The sequence below is a fragment of the Apium graveolens genome, chromosome 10 (genome assembly GCF_009905375.1).
Source record: "Apium graveolens cultivar Ventura chromosome 10, ASM990537v1, whole genome shotgun sequence".
NCBI classification, from domain to species: Eukaryota; Viridiplantae; Streptophyta; class Magnoliopsida; order Apiales; family Apiaceae; genus Apium; species Apium graveolens.
In genome coordinates this window covers 123739475-123761393 of record NC_133656.1, presented here as the reverse complement: position 1 = coordinate 123761393, position 21919 = coordinate 123739475, and the positions used below count along the sequence as shown (strand labels likewise).

Below are 21919 nucleotides of genomic sequence, written 5' to 3'. Positions count from 1 at the left end.
AAAATCAGAGAATTTTCAGATTTTTCAGAATTTTTAATAATTTAATTAATAAAAATTAGGCTATTTATAAAAAGTAAAATAATACACCTAACTAAAATTAAGGCCCTAATTATACATCTTTTAAAATTAATTGGCCCCTAATTTTATAATTTTTGAGTATTAATTTCTAATTTTTATATTTAATATATAAAATATGTATGCCAAAAATTCCCAAAAATTGTGAATAATTCAAAAATACAAAGAAATGATATATTTGAAAGTCCTATAATTTTTTATAGATAAAAATATGATTTTTGTGGGGTTTTTAACACCCAATGGGGCCCGAAAAAGTCATTTTTCGCGAAATAAATTTTTTTTATAAAATACCTAGATGTTCAGAATAACGCGATGGTACAAGCCGTTCTAAGAAAAAATAAGGCCAATTATTTTATTTGAAATATCAGCTATTAAAACACAGTTCGGGTCGTATAACTTTTGATACAAACTTTTAACACGAAATAAAATATCTGATAATTACCTGGAAAATACCCTGACGATACAGAACACACGTGGCCTATAACAGTTTGGGTTTTATGACCAGTTATACATAACTGACATAAGAAAACACATAATTTATCTTTATTGCGATATAATACAAGCGTAAATTTCCCAGTCGTTACAGATCTCTATAAGCCATTATACTTATCGAGATGTCAGTTCTTTATAGAACAAACTGGAGATCTCAATATGAAGCTCAAGTACAGAACGCAGAAAAGTTAAATATTGAAGATTATCAATCAACAAACGATCTAATCACTTAGATTGAAAAGTCTACAAAAGCAGCTTGAAGAGTACATGATCAAAGGCTAAGATTAACTAACAAAGGAAAGTCACAGATCAACAGGATTTGCAAAGATACACCAAGCCAGAAATGGAAAGCTTTAGAGATAACTTAAAGTAGGGTTTAGTATATTCTATTGCATGAAGTGTAAACATGTGTTTACTAATCTATAAAGTAAGTACTGGTCATTTTGTTTTTAATTGTATCAAATTGATCTAAAAGTTTTTAGTAACTCTCTCAAGGAAGAAGCTGAGTTCTTTACTTAAAAAGAACCCAGAATTTTTAGCGAAACACTAGCTTGATTTTAATACAAAATTAAGTGAGTTTTGAAATATTGTGTGTATTATTTATTTTCAGTTAACATAATATTGCCGCATTTCTTATCTGCTTTGTTCACCAACTAACAGACATTCAAAAAGCCTTAAAAATATCTAAAACACATTCACCCCATGTGTTGTATTCATTACCTAATAAGTGGTATCAGAGCAAAATCTGAAAGCAAACAGATTAAAGATCTTGGAAGAATGAATACACAGACAATTAGCAGTATCAAAATTCCTTCCTTTGACAGATCTAACTACACATTATGGAAAAAGAAAATGTTGCTATTTCTAAAGATGGCCAATCCATTACATGTTCAGATTCTCAAGAATAGACCTTTCACCCCCATGGAAAGAGTTGAGGAATCTACAGATGGAGACATGGTCATTCCAGCTCATTATGCTCCTAAAGATCCCTCACAGTATACTGAACCTGAAAAGGAGAAAGTCTCTCTAGATAGTGGCTTGCAACTGATTTTAAGAGAGTCACTTGACTATGTAATGTATAATAACATTATCAACTGTGACACAGCCAAATAGATCTAGGAGAAGATAGAAATTCTTTGTGAAGGAACTAAGGAATTTATGTCAAACCAAAGGAGAATTTTGATATCTCAGTATGAGGGTTTCATGGCTAAACCTAAAGAAAGTATAACTGATGGTTTTGAAAGATTCAATAAGCTGATTAATGACTTGCATCTTCATGACAAATATTATGAAGCTGAGGAGGTTAACTTGAAGTTTTTTCTCACCCTTCCTGAACATTTAAAACAGAAGATTTCAGCTATAAGAGAAGGGAGAGACTTGAGTAGAATGACACTGGAAGTTTTATATGGTATCTTAAAAACCTATGAACTTGATATAATTCAAAGAAAGTCTTTAAGAGCTGGTCAAGGGCACATTGTTGATGGATCAATTGCTCTAGTGGTCAATGACAGCTAGTCATCTAATGATGAACAGGAAATACATACCCCAGTTGTCTCAAGCAAAGAGCAAAAGAACAAGGAACCACAGAAGCAAGTTATTCTTGAACTTGAAGAGGATGAATTTTATACCTTAGATGAACTGGATGAGTTAGATCAGTCCATGGCTTACCTAGAAAGATTCTCTAACATTAGAGTAAAGAAGCCAAAGTTCTTCAAAAATAAGGGACAAACATCCAACAAGGACAACAGCTGGAAAGGAAAAACACAGTATAACTCTGAAAGCAAAAATGGTTACAAAACAGGATTTGTTGACAAGTCAAAGATCAAGTGATGAATTGGGCCGTTTTGCTACAGTATGCCGGAAGACAAAGAAAGTGAAAAAGGACAAAGCTTATCTTGAAGTGGAAGCAAAGTATGAGGCTCTTCTAAGAAAGTAACAGGGTAAAGCCTATATTACAGAAGGAAAGAGTTGGGATGATTATGAAAATAATGAAGATGAGGACGTAGGAAACTATGCACTCATGGCCTTGGAGCAAGGAAAGTCATCCTCATAAAAAATAAAGGTACCAACTCTTACCACCATTGATTTAAATGAAAGTCAATATAAGGAAACTGTTGAAAAGATGAGCATAGAAATGTTCCACATCCATACTAGCATGGTAGCTGTTGAGTGGAATTTATGACACTTTATAATGCTCTAATAAGCTTTGGATTGATTCATTTGTACTCAAGTTGTTAAGTGTTTTAACGTATTTTCTAGTGTTTTTGCATTTCAGGAATTATCTAGGTAATCAGGTGAATTAGCATTATTTTGGTGCTAATATAATGTCTAGGTGGTGTTGGAATAAAAGCTCGCGAAGACCGGCTCAAATCTGCAAGAAAAATGGAAGAAGTCAATTTTGGCAGAAGGCCAGCGCGCCCACGTTGAACTAGCGCGCGGCCGCGCCGAAGTACAGGAAGCCAGCGCGCTCGCGCTCATGAAGCGCGTGGCCACGCCGTGTCGTAATAATAAAATCCTGATTCTATTGCAATTCTGTTTTCTGGACTCCTGGGCTGATTGGACTGCTATATATTGATAACTCAATCGTTTTTAAATAAGGAGACTTACCAGAGCACAAGGAGAAGACGACAAGAGACCTATAGCACAATTCAACAAAGGCGAAGACGATCTAGTTTATTCTTGTGAATCTTTGTTTTGAGTTGTAATCTTGGATACTCGTTTCTTGTTTTGTTGAACCTATACTCTTGTTTGTACTTGGTTTTATTTATTCGTTATAAAGACTACGTTTTATATACCATGCTTTCATCGGAACCCATGTTGATGATGAGTCCGATTATGGGATGACCGTTATCGTGGGGTTCTAGCGGATTTATTTATGGATTTCTTTAGTTATATTGTTTGATGCCTTAGTATGTGGTGATTGTATGATATCCTAGTAATGGTTGTACGTATTCGTCTTATGAGTGTCGCGAACTTATAAGATAGTGTGTTAATTCTTAATGAAGCGAAAATGAATTTAAGGATTTAGAACTTGCCATGCTAGCATAGGTTCATGTATTGTCATGCATGATTTGTAGGTAATTTTAACTATCTTACTTTCCCTGTGTAATTAAGATAGATAACTTGTGCTTAAACCGTTATATTGTCAAATTCTATAGACATATAGGGTCTCAATATAATTGGTGTCTATTTAACTTCTATCTCTTTTGTGGATGTTTGGTAGTATGGTACTCGCACAACGAAAGTTGGTGTTTATCAGTTTCGTGTTATCTGATTAGTGTCATCACCATTGCATGCTAAGGATAAGATCAATAAGGCTATTGAATGAAGTATTTAATGAAGTTAGAATCCCATATTTGTCATACTTATTAATTCAATCTTATTTCTCTTAGTTATAATTATTAGTTTAATTCTTAATTATAAATAACCTCAATTAATTTCGTCTTGGCATTGAATAATAACCATACATTGTTGCTTAAGTGTGTGAATTAATTAGTTAACCAATGTAGTCTCTGTGGGAACGAACTAGAAAAGATTCTATACACTTGCAAACTCGTATACTTGTGTGTATTATTAGCGCGTGTTTAGCGACTAACAAGTTTTTGGCGCCGCTGCCGGGGACTACAGTGTTAATTGATTGTTTATGTGTTTTCCATCAGTGGTCGTTAAAATTCATTGACTTGGACATTGTTACTTATACGTTTCATTGTTTTATTTCAGGTACTCTAGCGAGGGTGTATGCATACGCATTCGTGTACTCGTAAGAGAACACTGGATAAAGCCAAGGAAGAAGTTGTGGTAGTTCATAAGGAAGTTTTTGAGGAAGAAAGAAGGTAGAAGAAGAAGAGAAAGTCGAAGAACCAGTTGTAGTAGTGATGGGAGATCAAGCAGAAAATCTGAAGGCTTTGATGGACTATTTTCAGGCATCATCAGACCGGCCATCAGGGCTAACACTTTTGAGATCAAGTCAAGCACGATTCAGATAATATAGAACTCAGTTCAGTTTGGGGGTTCTCCTACTGAAGACCCCAACATGCACATCAGGGATTTCATCGAGATCTGTGATACTTTCAAATTCAATGATGTGACTGAAGATGCTATCAAGCTACGCATGTTCCCATTCTCTTTGAGGGACAAGGCTAAGTGCTGGTTACACTCTCTGTAGCAGGATCTATCACCACTTGGGAGGATCTTGCGCAAAAGTTTCTCACTAAATTTTTCCCCATGGCGAAGACTGCTACAATCAGGAATGCTCTTACCCAGTTTTCTCAACAAACAGGGGAATCTCTATGTGAGGCCTGGGATCGATATAAGGAGATGCTAAGGAAGAGCCCACACCATGGCTTGCCTGATTGGATGATTATTAATTGCTTCTATAATGGATTGGGTGCTAATTCTAGACCCATGCTTAATGCAGCATCAGGAGGAGCCTTGTGGGCTAAGAGCTACAATGAAGCTTATGAACTTATTGAACCGATGGCTGCTAATGAGTACCAGAATCCTTCCTAGAGACTGACTCAGGGAAAAGTCACAGCAATTCTGGAGTTGGACGCAGCTACTGCTATCGCTGCCCAAATTAAAGCTTTGATGATGAAGGTGAACACTTTGGCTAATTATGGAGTAAGTCAAATCGCAAGTGTCTGTGAGCTTTATGTTGGTGCCCATGAGACTGATCAGTGCGCAATTTCTAGTGAATCAGCTCAGTTCGTGAGCAACTTTCAGCGATCGCAGCAACCACTGCCAGCCACCTATCATCCCAACAACTGCAATCATCCTAATTTTAGTTGGAGCAATGCTCAGAATGCGGTTCAACAATCTTATCATCAGTACCCAGCTAAATAGTACAACCCCCTGCTTTTCAGCAACCATAGTATACACCTAGACAGAACCTCTAGCTGTAACCAGCCAATGAAAAATCTGAATTAGAGGAGTTGAAGCTTATGTGCAAGAGTCAAGCTGTTTCTATCAAGACCTTGGAAAATCAAATTGGGCAAATTGCCAATCCCTTGCTAAATTGTCACCCTGGTACCTTACCTAGTGACACTGAAGTGCCAGGAAAGAGGGAAGCTAAGAAACAGGTAAAGGCAATCACTTTAAGGTCTGGAAAGGTTGCGAATCCCGAACAAACTCAAGAGTTGACTGAAGAAGTTGGGGCTGAGAAAAAAGTAGTGTTGAGGATGAAGAAGTGGAACCAAGGAAGACTACTGTTGAGCACACTCCTCCTGAGGGTAATACAGGGGAGAAACAGATCTATCCTCCACCGCCTTTTCCCAAGCGGCTGCAAAAGAAAAAGATGGACAAGCAATTTGAGAAGTTTCTGGAGGTGTTCAAGAAACTTCATATCAACATACCTTTCGCCGAGGCTCTCGAGCAGGTGTTAGGGCGAAAATACGCGCTAATAATTCACGCAAGTATACGCGTTCGCAAGTAATATAGAATAAATTCTTGTTCGTTCCCACAGAGACTCAAACTAATCATGTTCAATTAACACTTACTCACCAATGTATGATTACTTCTCAATGTCAAGACAATAACACTTAAATTTGATTAACTAATTATTAACTATAATTAACTACGAGAATTAAACAATTAATTGACATTTGAATTAAGAATATTAAACACACATGAGATCATAACTTCATTACTACTTCATTCAATAGTTATCGTTATTACCCTAAGCATGTAACGGTGATAATATTAATCGAACAACACGAAACTGATAAAAGCCAACTTTCGTTGTACTAATACCATTCTACCAAACATCCACAATCAAGATAGAAGTTGAATAGGCATCAACAATGTTGAGACCTTATATGTCTACAGAATTTGACAACATAATGATTTAAGCACAAGTTGTTCTTTATGATTACACAGGGAAAGTAAAACGGTTAGAGTTACCCACTAATCATGCATACACATACATGAACCTATGCTAGCATGGCAAGTTCTAAACCTCAAAATCCACCTTCGCTTCACAGGAGATTAACAGACTATCTTATATGTTCGCGACGCACATAAGACGAATAAGCACAACCTGTGCTAGATATCATACAATCATCACACACTAAGGTATTAAACAACTAACTAAAGAAATCCATAGTAAATCCGTTATGACCCCATGATCACGATTAACCCATGACAGAACTCATCGTCACCATGGGTTCAAATGAAAACATGATAATACACACAATATAAACTAATAAAAATATTTATTAAAACCAGAGTACGTCACAAGAGTAATAAGGTTCAAATTAAAGAAAACTAGCATCCACTGATACAACGAATAAAAGAATCATAATAAAACGTATGCTTCCTCTTCTTCGTTGCGATGTGCAAAAACGGTCTTCTTCCTTCTCTCCTTGCTCCTTGCTTGATACCAGCTTCTGTGAAACGGCTCTAAGAACTACTTATATAGAAACCCACAAGAACCAGCCGTCTCAGAAGTCCATCAGAATAAGGATTATAAAATTCAGTATTCCTGAGCGGGCGCCCAAGCTCCCAGGCGGCCGTCCCAGCATCCTGAGCGGGCGTCCAAACACCTTCTGGAAAATTCTGAATTCTGCTCCTGATTTTGCTGCATTCTGCCCCCAACTTTCCACAACCAATGCCACACACTTCCCTAGGCTTATTTCTGGTGAATTCTTCCTACATACGCAAGTTATACCCTGAAATGCAAAAACACTAGAAAAATGCATCAAATACATGATTTCAAGACATCAATTCAAGCCATTATAAGACATTCTAAGTGGTATAAAATTCCACTTATCACACCCCCAAACTTAAATCGATGCTTGTCCTCAAGCGTCACGGACTCAAAAATAAAACAAAAATATGCACGAATGCAATCTACATGAAAGGCAGTGATCCCCCTCACAATGACTAAACCAACCAACTCATGACATCTCAACAAATGCAATTAGGCGAATAAAGATCAACCAAATCATGCAAACTAACATACAACTAGAAACGTGGTGTGTGCGGATGCTTAACAGATATGCTTCGAAACTAGATCAATTATCCTAACTCGATTATCCTCAAGGCAATCACATGATTATACGAAGAATTAATTCTAGGCACAAAATGACTTATAACACTTCAAGATCACTGGAGCTTATTACGGAATCATGCTTTTATTCAACACAACAACAAATGCTTATTTGACCGTGCAATGAGTGAGGTCCACAAAAGACTTATGCAATAGCATCCATTTAGCGAGCTTTAGGTTAGCGGATCCCAGACTATAAAATCCTTAGGTCACTAGGCACAAACTCCCCTAAGAACTTAATAACTCGAATACCAAAGAGCCCACTCGTAATCAATTATGCACTAACTCTTTATTTTTTCTTCTTTCCCTTTTTTCTTTTTTTCTCTTTTTTTCTATTTTTTCAAATTTCTGAGCAAGTGTGTTTCGCTCCATCTTGCTCAACCCTAGACTACTCGCATAAAAATACGATCCGGCTACTAGCCATTTGACGCCTAGCCACAATTAGCAATGAATTCCAATTTTTACTTCAGTTTTTTTTCTTTTCATGCCTTTTATCATTAAGGGCCTATCATAAATTCTAAGCATAAACAATAGATTAACCTCAAAAACCATCAAACCATGACAACCATCTAGTCCTTAAGCATACTCTAAGACTTAGTAAAATTACAAGTGTTTCTAGCATGCATGTCAACCTACAAGACTCAATCATCACTTTAACGCTATCACTACACTTGCATCAATATCACAAATCAATCGGTAAAGCAACGCAAAAGGGATCATGGGATATGCATGAGCTAGATGACATGATAAATAAAGTTATAAAATAAAATAATTAAAAAAAACTATATATGGCAAAAATATGTAATTATATGAACTAAACTATCATGAATATGCAACTGCATGACACACACACAAAAATATTCTTTAACTACCACCCCCAAACTTAAAATCTTCACTGTCCCCAATGAAGGTAGTAGAAAGGAACACAGGGTATACCTACTCGGAGAAATCATCATCATCACCCTCAGAGGGTGGAGTGTCAGGAGGCGGATAAGCAGAGTCATCACCAAAAACGGGCCACTGGATGTCAGCTCCAAGGCCTCTGAAAGCAGTCCCAAGTGCAAGGGTGAGCTCCTGAGCGAACCTACTCTGCGACTCATACATCACATCCATCCTCCTCAACAGCGTCCTATACTGGGCATCAGCCATCCCAGCACCTTCCTGGGCTCTAGAAGAGTCTGCCTCATCACGAACCCGACTGGGCCTAGCCATGGTAGCACCAGCTGCTGGACGTCCTCCTGGAAGATGATATCCCAAACCATGCTCATCGGGCTCTCCACCCGTCCACTCCTGCATCACATTCAGAGTTGCTGAGTCAAAAGAAGCGGCCAGCATCTGCAGCTACTCGTGAGAAGGCCAATGAACTCCTACTGCTCTGCACAGCTTCGTGACAGTAGATGCATAAGGGATGTTGCTGTGTCCCCCCCCCAAAAAACATCAAAATCCCTTGGTAGATGAACTAACCAAGGTCCACATAATACTCCTCATTCAAGATCCCCCATAACAACCTTGCTCTCTCGACTGTAACCTCATGTGCATGCGAAGTAGGCAAAATATTAGCACAAATAAAGGCATTCTATGCACGGGCATACCTATTCATCGCAACCGCCGGAAAAGAACGATACTCGTTAGATCCCATCTTGAACTTCCATACCGTGCCCGACTGACAGAGGTTAGCCACAATCAAATCCAAATCAAAATCTTCGGGGGTCTTCTCATTCTAATTCTCCTCCGTGGGCTTCCGTTGTCGCTGCCTAATAACACGGGGAATCGTCTCAGGCTGATAATCCACAGTAAGCCCACGAACAACAGTAAACCCATTCTTTTCAGCCTTGGCGTTCGCATAAAACTCGCGAACCACACTCATTGGAACCGCCTCCGGTGACTCACAAAAATAAATCCATCCTTTCTCCGCAATCATCAGTAATAACTCACCATCCCTCCCCGATTGTAAAAATCCCCTCTCCTTCAAAATCGGCTTAGTCAGAAGCCTAGTATACTCCTCCTCAGCAGCCCTATCCATCAAACGGGGTCTCGCAACAGTTCCCCTTGAAGAATCAGCAGTTGGAATGGTGCTGCTGCTATCAATAGTTCGGGATATCTTGGGTGCCATTGAAACTGAGAAAAAGTGTTTAAGAGTTGTGTTTTGAGTGTAGGAGAGAGTTTTAAAGTTGAAAGTATATGGGAGTGTATATGGAGGAGTTGTGTGTATATATAGGGTAGGAATTAGGGTTAAAATTAGTGTAGGAGTGGGGTTTGTGGGAGAGAAAATGTGGGTTTGTGGGAGAGGAATCGTGGGTCTTTATGTTTTTTTGGTTTTTTCTTGTTTTGTTTAAGGCAAATAAAATTCTAACAGTAGGGTCCTGAGCGGCCGCCCAGGATTTCCAGGCAGGCGCCCCAGACTCCGAGCGGCTGCCCAGGGTTTCCAGGCAGGCGCCCCAGGGGTTTCTGGAAAAACTTATTTTTCTGCCCAATTTTCTGATTTTTTTTTTGGGTTTTTTGGATATGGTACTAACATCTAAAGGTTCCTAAAGGTTAAAGTCTTTGGTTGCCTCCCAAGAAGCGCTTCTTTTACGTCATTAGCTTGACGTAGAGGAGTTCGATCAAGTTGACAATAAAACGGCACTAACCACTTCCCGGTTTGCCGTGTCCCCATAGTAATGCTTTAATCTCTGACCATTAACCTAGAATGCTTGGCCCGGATCATTCTCAAAAATCTCCACCGCTCCATGTGGAAACACAGTTTTGACAATAAAAGGTCCAGACCACCTTGATTTCAACTTTCCAGGAGAAAGTCGAAGACGAGAGTTGAATGAAAGAACTTGTTGCCCCGGCATGAATGACTTAGGAGATAGTTTCCTGTCGTACCACCTTTTTACTTTTTCCTTGTACATTTTGTTGTTCGTGTACGCTTGAAGTCAAAATTCATCAAGTTCATTTAACTAAATCATTCACTTCTTCCCAGCTGCATCTAGATCAAGGTTCAACTTCTTCAACGCCCAATAAGCCTTATGCTCAAGCTCCGTAGGTAAATGACATCCCTTCCCATAGACAAGTTGAAATGAGGACATCCTAAGTGGAGTCTTGTATGCTGTTCTATAAGCCCAAACAGCTTCATCAAACTTTAAAGACCAATCTTTCCTTGACGGACAAACAACTTTCTCTAGAATGCGCTTGATCTCTCTATTAGACACTTCAGCTTGACCATTAGTTTGCAGATGATAGGCAGTAGCAACACGATGATTCACATTATAGCGCTGCATCATAGAAGTGAACTTACGATTGCAGAAATATGACCCCTCATCACTTATGATTACTCGTGGCATTCCAAACCTTGTGAATATCTGCTTATGGAGAAAATTCAACACTACCTTTGCATCATTCGTTGGTAGAGCCTTGACTTTTACCCATTTCGAGACATAATCGACTGCCAGCAAGATGTACTAATTATTGCAGGATGAGATAAATGGTCCCATGAAATCGATTCCCCAAACATCGAAGACCTCAACTTCCAGCATTACATTTAAAGGCATCTCATCCTTTCTAGTCAGATTCCCCACTCTTTGGCCACAATCACACCTTAAAACGAACCGATGTGCATCCTTAAACAACGTAGGCCAGAAAAAACCTGCTTGCAAAATACGAGCTGTCATCTTTTTACCACCATAATGTCCACCATAAATTGTGGAATGGCAGTCTCTTAATATCCCCTCCGTCTCATGGAATGGGATACATCTCCTGATGATCCGGTCAGCTCCTTGCCTAAACAAATATGGTTCATCCCACATGTACCACTTCACCTCATGTAGAAACTTCTTCTTTTAAGCTGCATTCATATTAGGAGGTATTATATTGCTTACAAGATAGTTCACAATATCTGCGAACCATGGCTCTTCCTCCTGAACTGTGAACAACTGCTCATCCGGATAAGATTCGTTGATCAATGTCTTATCATGTGAAGTCGAACCGGGATTCTCCAATCTAGAGAGATGGTCACTTACTTGATTCTCAGTACCTTTTCGATCCTTGATCTCTAACTCAAATTCCTATAGCAAGAGCACCCAACGAATAAGTCTAGGCTTCGAATCCTTCTTTGAGACCAAATAGCGAATGGCAGCATGATCAGTGAATACTGTCACCTTTGTCCCAAGCAGATAAGATCGAAATTTTTGAAACCAAAGACTATAGCCAAGAGCTCTTTTTTAGTAGTGGTGTAGTTCATTTGAGCTCCATTTAGAGTCTTACTAGCATAGTAGACCACATGAAAAAGATTATTCTTGCGCTTCCCAAGAACTGCTCCCACTGCATAATCACTTGCATCACACATCATCTCAAAAGGTTATGTCCAATCAGGTGCCGTAATAACTGGTGCAGTTATCAAACTCTTCTTGAGAGTCTCGAATGCGCCAAACATTCATCATCAAATTTGAAAGGCACATCTTTCTCGAGCAAGTTGCACAACGGCTTAGATATCTTCGAGAAGTCCTTGATGAAACACCGATAGAAACCCGCATGACCAAGAAAACTACGGATTCCTTTCACAGAAATAGGCGGTGGAAGATTTTCAATGACTCCCACCCTGGCTTTGTCCACCTCAAGACCCTTGCTAGAGAATTTATGCCCAAGAATAATGCATTCACGCACCATAAAGTGACATTTTTCCCAATTGAGCACTAAATTAGTTTCCACACACCTTTTGAGCACCGAATGAAGATTATTCAAACATTCTTCAAACGAATGTCCAAACATAGAGAAGTCGTCCATGAACACTTCGACATTGTTTCCAATCATATTAGAGAATATAGCCATCATGCATCTCTGAAAAGTGGCAGGTGCACCACATAAGCCAAACGAAACTCTGCGAAAAGAAAATGTGCCAAATGGACAAGTGAAGGTAGTCTTTTCTTGATCTTCTGGTGCAATGCAAATCTGATTATACCCCGAATAGCCATCCAGAAGACAATAATACTTATGACCAGCCAACCTGTCAAGCATCTGATCAATAAATGGAAGAGGGAAGTGATCCTTCCTCGTGGCTTTGTTCAACTTTCTGTAATCCATGCACACCCTCCATCCTGTGACTGTTCGAGTGGGGATGAGCTCGTTCTTCTCATTTGACACCACAGTTATACCTCCTTTCTTAGGTACACATTGCACGGGGCTCACCCAAGAACTGTCAGAAATAGGATATATGATTCCTGCATCTAGCCACTTTAGAATTTCTTTCTTCACCACTTCTTTCATGATAGGATTAAGTCTTCGCTGTTGCTCAACAGTTGGCTTACTACCTTCCTCTAACAGAATTTTATGCATACAGTACGAAGGGCTGATCCCTTTTATATCTGCTATAGTCCATCCGATGGCCGATTTGAATTCTCTCAAGATCCTTAAGAGCTTGTTCTCCTCACTACCTGAAATGTCAGATGCAATAATAACAGGCAAAGTAGATGCATCACCTAAAAAAGCATACCTCAAGTGTTCAGGCAATGGTTTAAGCTCCACAGTAGGTGCTTCCTCAATAGATGATTTGAGCTTTCCTTCAACATTCTTGAGATCAGTATTACCAAGAAATTCAAATGGCATGTCTAGCTTTCGCCTCTAAGGAGAAGCATTTAGATATTGTAGTTGCTCATTGCCATCCTCATCGTCACTGTCAAATTCCCCCACTAAGGCTTTCTCTAAGGCATCAGACATTAGCATGTGATCAAGTTTTGAAGTTACCGTAGAATCAATCAAATCCACCTTTAAGCACTCCTCGTCTTCTGTAGGGAATTTCATCGCCTTGAATACATTGAATGTCACATCCTGATCCTACACCCCCATAGTAAGTTCACCTTTCTGCACATCTATCAAGGTACGGCCTGTAGCCAAGAAAGGTCTTCCCAAGATTATGGGAATCTTCTTATCTTCCTCGAAATCCAAAATGACAAAGTCTGCAGGGAAGAAGAGCTTATCCACCTTTACTAACACGTCCTCCACGATGCCTCATTGGTATATAATAGAATGATTAGCCAATTGTAGAGACATGTAGGTGGGCTTTGGATCAGGCAAATTCAACTTTTTGAAGATAGATAATGGCATTAGATTGATGCTTGCTCCCAAATCGCACAGGCATTTATCGAAAGACAATTTGCCGATGGTGCAAGGAATGGTGAAGCTACCTGGATCTTTAAGCTTTAGAGGTAATTTTTATTGCAGCACAGTATTGCACTCTTCCGTTAGAGCAACGGTATCAAGGTCATCCAGTTTCACCTTCCTTGAAAGAATACTCTTCATGAATTTTGCATAACTAGGCATTTGCTCCAGAGCCTCAACGAAAGGTATGTTAATGTGAAGTTTCTTGAACACCTCCAGAAACTTACCGAACTGCTTATCCAATTTTTATTGTTGCAATCTCTTAGGGAAAGCTGGTGGAGGATAGAGTTGTTTCTCCCCTGTATTACCCTCAGGCAGAGTGTGTTCAACAGTAGTCTTCCTTGGTTCCACCGCTTTCTCCTTTTGCTTCTCTTCTTCATCAACAACTTCAGCTTCTCCATCTTTCATTTTTTCAGCATCAGCAACTTTTCCAGACCTTAAGGTGACAGCCTTTACTTTCTCATTAGCTTCCTTCATTCATGGCACTTCAGTATCGCTGGGAAGTGTGCCAGGTTGAGGATTGAGCACAGCATTGGCTAATTGACCGATTTGATTTTCCAAGGTCTTGATAGAAACAGCCTGACTTTTACACAACAGCTTGAGCTCCTCGAAATCAGTACTAGAAGGTGGAGCACCGCCTCCTTGTTGACGATATGATTGCCTTTGAGCATAATGTTGTGGTTGCTGGAATCCAGGTGGATTAAACTGCTTACTGATAGGTTGCTGATATGGTTGTTGAACACCATTCTGGTTATTGCTCCAGCTAAAATTGGGATGATTTCTATTGTTAAGATGATAAGTAGCTGGCACAGGCTGCTGTGGTCGCTGATAATTGTTCACATACTGAACAGATTCATTCACAAGAGAACACTGATCCATAGCATGAGAGCCTGCACAAAGCTCACAGACCATAGCTATCTGATTGACTCCATAGTTGGATAAAGAATCGACCTTCAAAGACAGCGCTTGGAGCTGCGCTGCAATAGCTGTAGCCGCATCGACTTCCAGAATACCTGCTACCATCCCAGGCATCATCCTTTGAGTTGGGTTTTGATGCTCATTTGCAGCCATAGTTTCAATAAGATTATAAGCCTCAGTATAGCTTTTGGCGCACAAGGCGCCTCCAGCTGCTGCATCGAGCATGGGCCGAGATTGGGCCCCCAAACCATTATAGAAACCAAGGATCACTATCCAGTCAGGCATACCATGATGTGGACACTTTCTCAACATTTCCTTGTAGCGCTCCCAAGCTTCGCACATAAATTCTGTTGGTTGCTGCGCAAACTGAGTAAGAGCACTCCTCATAGCTGCAGTCTTCGCCATTGGATAGAACTTCACCAGAAACTTTTGCACAAGATCTTGCCAAGTAGTGATGGACCCAGCTGGTTCAGAATGTAACCAGTCCTTAGCTTTATCCCTCAGAGAGAATGGGAAAAGCCTCAGCTTGATAGCCTCATCAGTCACACCATTATATTTGAAAGTACTAAAGATCTCGACAAAATTCCTGATATGCATGTTGGGGTCTTCAGTCGTAGCACCTCTGAAAGAAACAGAATTCTGCACCATCTGAGTAGTGTCCGGCTTGATTTCAAAAGTATTAGCCTGAATAGCCGGATGAAGAATGCTAGACTGAATTTCATCAATTTTAGGCCGAAAAAAGTCCATAAGAGCTGGATCTGCTGCTGGAACTATATGATCACCCATGATTACTGGTTCTTTCTGCTCACTCTCTTTATCCGAATCCGTAAAATCTATCTTCTCCGAAATATCAAGAATTGAGTTTGTCTCCTCAGCCGTATCTAAAGTTCTCTTACGAGTGCGAGAACGTGTTTGCATAAACGCTCGCTAGAGTACCTGAAACACAATCGGATACAATAAGTAACACGTCTTAATCAATGAGTCCTAATGACCACTGATGGCAAGTACATAAACTAAACAAATACGCCAAGTCCCCAGCATCGGCGCCAAAAACTTGTTAGGGCGAAAAAACGCGCTAATAATTCACGCAAGTATACGCGTTCGCAAGTAATATAGAATAAATTCTAGTTCGTTCCCACAGAGACTCAGACTAATTATGTTCAATTAACACTTACTCACCAATGTATGATTACTTCCCAATGTCAAGACAATAACACTTAAATTTGATTAACTAATTATTAACTACAATTAACTATGATAATTAAACACTTAATTGACACTTGAATTAACAATATTAAACACACATGAGATCATAACTTCATTACTACTTCATTCAATAGTTATCGTGATTACCCTTAGCATGTAATGGTGATGATATTAATCGAACAACACGAAACTGATAAAAGCCAACTTTCGTTGTACTAATACCATTCTACCAAACATCCACAATCAAGATAGAAGTTGAATAGGCATCAACTATATTGAGACCCTATATGTCTACGGAATTTGACAACATAATGATTTAAGCACAAGTTGTTCTTTATGATTACACAGGGCAAGTAAAATGGTTAGAGTTATCCACTAATCATGCATACACATACATGAACCTATGCTAGCATGACAAGTTCTAAACCTCAAGATCCACCGTCGCTTCACAGGAGATTAACAGACTATCTTATATGTTCGCGACGTACATAAGACGAAGAAGCACAACCTATGTTAGATATCATACAATCATCACATACTAAGGTATTAAACAACTAACTAAAGAAATCCATAGTAAATCTGTTATGACCCCATGATCACGATTAGCCCATGACAGAACTCATCTTCACCATGGGTTCATATGAAAACATGATAATACACACAATATAAACTAATAAAAATACTTATTAAAACCAGAGTACGTCACAAGAGTAATAAGGTTCAAAGTAAAGAAAACTAGCATCCACTAATACAACGAATAAAAGAATCATAAGAAAACGTATGCTTCCTCTTCTTCGTTGCGATGTGCTAAAACGCTCTTTTTCTTTCTCTCCTTGCTTGATACCACCTTCTGTGAAATGTCTCTGAGAACTACTTATATAGAAGCCCACAAGAACCAGCCGTCTCAGAAGTCCATCAGAATAAGGATTATAAAATTCAGTATTAAAATTTTCGTCCCTGAGCGGCCGCCCCAGATTCCTGAGCGGCCGCCCAAGCTCCTAGACGGCCGCCCCAGCATCCTGAGCGGGCGCCCAAGCACCCTCTGGAAAATTCTGAATTATGCTCCTAATTTTGCTGTGTTCTGCCCCCAACTTTCCACAACTAATGCCACACACTTCCCTAGGCTTATTTCTGATGAATTCTTCCTACATACGCAAGTTATACCCTGAAATGCAAAAACACTAAAAAAATGCATCAAATACACAAAATACCTGATTTTAAGATATCAATTCAAGCCATTATAAGATGTTCTAAGTGGTATAAAATGCCACTTATCAGCAGGTGCCTAGTTATGCAAAGTTTATGAAGGGTATTCTCTCTCGAAAGGTGAAGCTAGATGATTTAGAGACAGTCGCTCTCACGGAGGAATGCAGTGCTGTGTTGCAATAAAGTTGCCTCCGAAGTTTAAAGATCCAGGAAGCTTCACTATTCCATGTACTATTGAAAAAGTGACTTTTGACAGATGCTTATGTGACTTGGGAGCTAGCATCAATCTGATGCTTTTGTCAATTTTCAAGCAGTTGGATTTACCTGATCCCAAACTGACTTATATGACCTTGCAATTGGCCAACCGTTCTATTACATATCCGCAAGGTATTGTGGAGTATGTCTTGGTCAAGGTTGATAAACTCATCTTTCCTGCTAATTTCGTAATTCTTGATTTCGAAGAGGATAAGAAGATTCCCATAATCTTGGGAAGACCCTTACTGGCGACTGGCAGAACCTTGATAGATGTGCAGAAGGGTGAGCTCACAATGTGAGTTCTAGATCAGGATGTCACTTTTAATGTGTTCAATGCTATGAAATTCCCTACTGATAATGAGGAGTGCTTAAAAGTGGAGTTGGTCGATTCAGTGGTCACATCGGAACTTGATCAATTGTTAAGGTCTAATGCCTTAGAAAAAGCCTTATTGGGGAATTCGGATAGTGAAGATGATAAAGGGGAAGAACAATTGTAATATCTGAATACTTCTCCCTGGAAAAGGAAAATTGATATGCCTTTTGAATACCTTGGAATGGAGGAATTGAACAAAGCTCCTAAATGCCTCAAGCCTTCTATTGAGGAAGCTCTCACTCTTGAGCTTAAGCCTTTACCTGAACATTTGAGGTATGCATTTTTAGATGATGCATCTACTCTGCCTGTTATTATTGCATCTAACCTTTCGGGTAGTGATGAGGAAAAACTTTTGAGGATTCTTAGAGATTTCAAGTCGGCAATCGGATGGAGTATAGCAGATATCAAGGGAATCAGCCCTTCTTACTGTATGTACAAAATTTTGCTAGAGGAAGGTAGAAAACCTACGGTAGAGAAACAAAGAAGACTTAAACCCATCATGAAGGAAGTAGTGAAGAAAGAAATTCTTAAGTGGTTAGATGCAGGGATCATCTACCCTATCTCTGACGGTTCATGGGTAAGCTCGGTTCAATGTATGCCAAAGTAAGGTGGAATTACTGTGGTAGAAAATGAGAAGAATGAGCTTATTCCTACAAGGAAAGTCACATGGTGGAGAGTTTGCATGGACTATAGGAAGCTAAACAAAGCCACTAGAAGGATCACTTCCCTTTGCCCTTCATTGATCAGATGCTCGACAGATTGGCCGGTCATGAGTACTATTGTCTTCTGGATGGATATTCGAATTACAATCAGATTTGTATCGCTCCAGAAGATCAGGAGAAACTACCTTTACTTGTCTATTTGGTAATTTCGCCTTCAGACAAGTTTCTTTTGGTCTATGTGGTGCGCTAGCCACATTTCAGAGATGTATGATGGCCATCTTTTATGACATGATTGGCCAGAATGTGGAGGTGTTTATGGACGACTTCTCAGGATTTAGCGATTCTTTTGATGAATGCTTGCAAAATCTTGGGCATGTTCTCAAGAGGTATGTTGAGACCAATATGGTTCTCAATTGGGAGAAATGTCACTTTATGGTGCATCAGGGCATTATTCTTGGGCACAAGGTTTCTAGTAAAGGTCTAGAGGTGGACAAGGCCAAGGTGGGGGTCATTGAGAATCTTCCTCCACCTATTTCTGTTAAGGGAATTCACAGTTTTCTTGGACATGCAGGTTTCTACAGGCATTTCATCAAAGACTTCTCAAAAATTTCAAAGCCTTTGTACAGTCTGTCAGAGAAAGATGTTCTTTTCAAGTTTGATGACGAGTGCCATGCAGCTTTTGAGACATTGAAGAAGAATTTAATCACGGCACCGGTCATAACTGCACCTGATTGGAATGAGCCTTTTGAGATGATGTGCGATGCAAGTGACTATGCAATTGGAGCAGTTCTAGGGAAAAGGAAGAACAACATATTTCATGTGGTCTACTATGCTAGTAAGACCCTAAATGGTGCCTAACTGAATTACACTACTACGGAGAAAGAGCTTTTAGCTATTGTCTATGGTTTTGACAAATTTCGATCTTATCTACTTGGGACTAAGGTGACAGTTTTCACTGATCATGCCGTAATTCAATATATCGTCTCAAAAAAGGACTCAAAGCCTAGATTGATTAGATGGGTTCTTTTGCTCCAAGAATTTGAACTAGAGATCAAGGATAGAAAAGGAACTGAAAATCAAGTCGCTGATCATCTCTCGCGTTTAGAAAATCCTAATGCTACTTCATTGGATAAGAAATTGATAAATGAGTCTTTTCCTGACGAGCAACTATTTGGAGTGCAAGAAGAAGAACCGTGGTTTGTAGACATTGTGAACTACCTTGTGAGTAATATCATGCCTCCTGACTTATCTTATGCTCAAAGGAAGAAGTTTCTACATGAGGTGAAGTGGTATATGTGGGATGAGCCGTTTCTCTTTCGCCAAGGAGCTGACCAAATCATCAGGAGATGTATTCCTTACAGCGAAACGGGGGGGATCTTGCGAGATTGCCACTCAACGGCTTATGGAGGACATTATGGTGGAGAAAAGACAGCAGCTCATGTTCTTCAAGCAGGTTTCTTTTGGCTGACATTATTTAAAGATCCTCATCAGTTCATTTTGAAATGTGATTGATGTCAATGTGTGGGTAATATGTCTAAGAGGGATGAGATGCCTCTTAATGTGCCTCTTGAGGCTGAGGTCTTCAATGTTTGGGGAATTGACTTCATGGGGCCATTTGTCTCATCTTGTAACAATCAGTATATCCTGTTGGCGGTTGATTATGTGTCGAAATGAGTTGAAGTTAAGGCGCTGCCAACGAACGATGTGAAAGTGGTGCTTAATTTTCTTCAGAAGAAGATATTCACATGGTTTGGAACTCCAAGAGTCATAATCAGTGATGAGGGGTCGTATTTTTGCAATCGCAAGTTCACTGCTATGATGAAAAGATATAATGTGAATCATCGCATTGCTATGGCTTATCATCCTCAGACGAATGGTCAAGCTGAGGTATCCAACAGAAAGATCAAGGGTATTTTAGAGAAAGTAGTGTGTCCATCAAGGAAGGATTGGTCTTTGAATCTTGATGAAGCTGTTTGGGCTTATAGAACAGTATTTAAGACTCCATTGGGAATGTCTCCGTTTCAGTTGGTTTATGGTAAGGGGTGTCATTTGCCAGTGGAGCTCGATCATAAAGCATATTGGTCTTTAAAGAAATTGAATCTGGACTTGGATGCAGCTGGAAAGAAAAGGATGCTTCAGTTTAATGAACTCGATGAATTTCGACTTCAAGCTTATGAGAACAATAAAATGTACAAGGAGAAAATCAAGAGGTGGCACGATCGGGGTCTAGTGCTCAAGAAATTTATGCAGGGGCAACAAGTTCTTTTATTTAACTCGTGTCTCCATCTTTTTCCAGGAAAGTTGAAGTAAAGATGGTCAGGTCCTTTCATAATCAAAACTGTATTTCCGCATGGAGCGGTGGAAATATTTGAGACTGATCCGGGCCAAGCATTCAAGGTAAATGGTCAACGGTTGAAGCATTATTATGGTGATACGGTAACCCATGAGGTGGTTAGTGTCGTTTTATTGTCCACTTGATCTCAAGGTTTTACGTCGAGCTAGCGACGTAAAAGAAGCGCTTCTTGGGAGGCAACCCAAGTATGTTGTATATCAGTAGGTAGAGGAAGCAAGAAGAAAAGAGAAAAACACAAAAAAGATCAGAAAAAGAAAAAAAATCAGGGCCAAGTACAGAAGCTGGGCGTGCCCGCGCTGACCAAGCGCGCAGCCGCGCCATTTTTCCAGAAGCAGAGCGCGCCCGCGCTACCATAGCGCGCGCCCATGCTGGTTTTCCAGAAGTAGAGCGCACCCACGCTGTCGATTACGTGTCGAAATGGGTTGAAGTTAAGGCGTTGCCAATGAACGATGCGAAAGTGGTGCTTAATTTTCTTCATAAGAAGATATTCACAAGGTTTGGAACTCCGAGAGTCATAATCAGTGATGAGGGGTCGCATTTTTGTAATCGCAAGTTCACTGCCATGATGAAAAGGTATAATGTGAATCATCACATTGCTACGGCTTATCATCCTCAGATGAATGGCCAAGCTGAGGTATCTAACAGAGAGATCAAGCATATTTTGGAGAAAGTGGTGTGTCCATCAAGGAAGGATTGGACTTTGAAGCTTGATGAAGCTTTTTGTGCGTATAGAACAGCATATAAGACTCCATTGGGAATGTCGCCGTTTCAGTTGGTCTATGGTAAGGGGTGTCATTTGCCTGTGGAGCTTGAGCATAAGGCATATTGGGCTTTGAAGAAGCTGAATCTGGACTTGGATGCAGCTGGAAAAAAGAAGATGCTTCAATTGAATGAACTTGACGAGTTTCGACTTCAAGCTTATGAGAACAATAAAATGTATAAGGAGAAAGTCAAGAGGTGGCACGATAGGGGTCTAATGCTCAAGTCATTTATGTCGGGGCAACAAGTTCTTTTATTCAACTCTCACCTTCGTCTTTTTCCTGGAAAGTTGAAGTCAAGATGGTCAGGGCCGTTTATTATCAAAACTGTGTTTCCCCATGGAGCGGTGGAAATTTTTGAAAATGATCCGGGCCAAGCATTCAAGGTAAATGGTCAGAGGTTGAAGCATTATTATGGTGACATGGCAAACCGTGAGGTGG

General features: G+C 39.7%; 2 non-coding genes across 2 annotated transcripts; one reads left to right on the top strand and one right to left on the bottom strand.

Annotated features, from left to right (window-relative positions):
* Positions 1 to 4806: 4806 nt before the first annotated feature.
* On the bottom strand, positions 4807 to 4913 carry LOC141694760 (small nucleolar RNA R71). Its single transcript, XR_012564044.1, has one exon. It is a non-coding gene; the product is annotated as a small nucleolar RNA R71 (small nucleolar RNA).
* A 10035-nt stretch (positions 4914 to 14948) lies between these two features.
* LOC141694372 (small nucleolar RNA R71) lies at positions 14949 to 15055 on the top strand. Its single transcript, XR_012563686.1, has one exon. It is a non-coding gene; the product is annotated as a small nucleolar RNA R71 (small nucleolar RNA).
* Positions 15056 to 21919: the final 6864 nt, after the last annotated feature.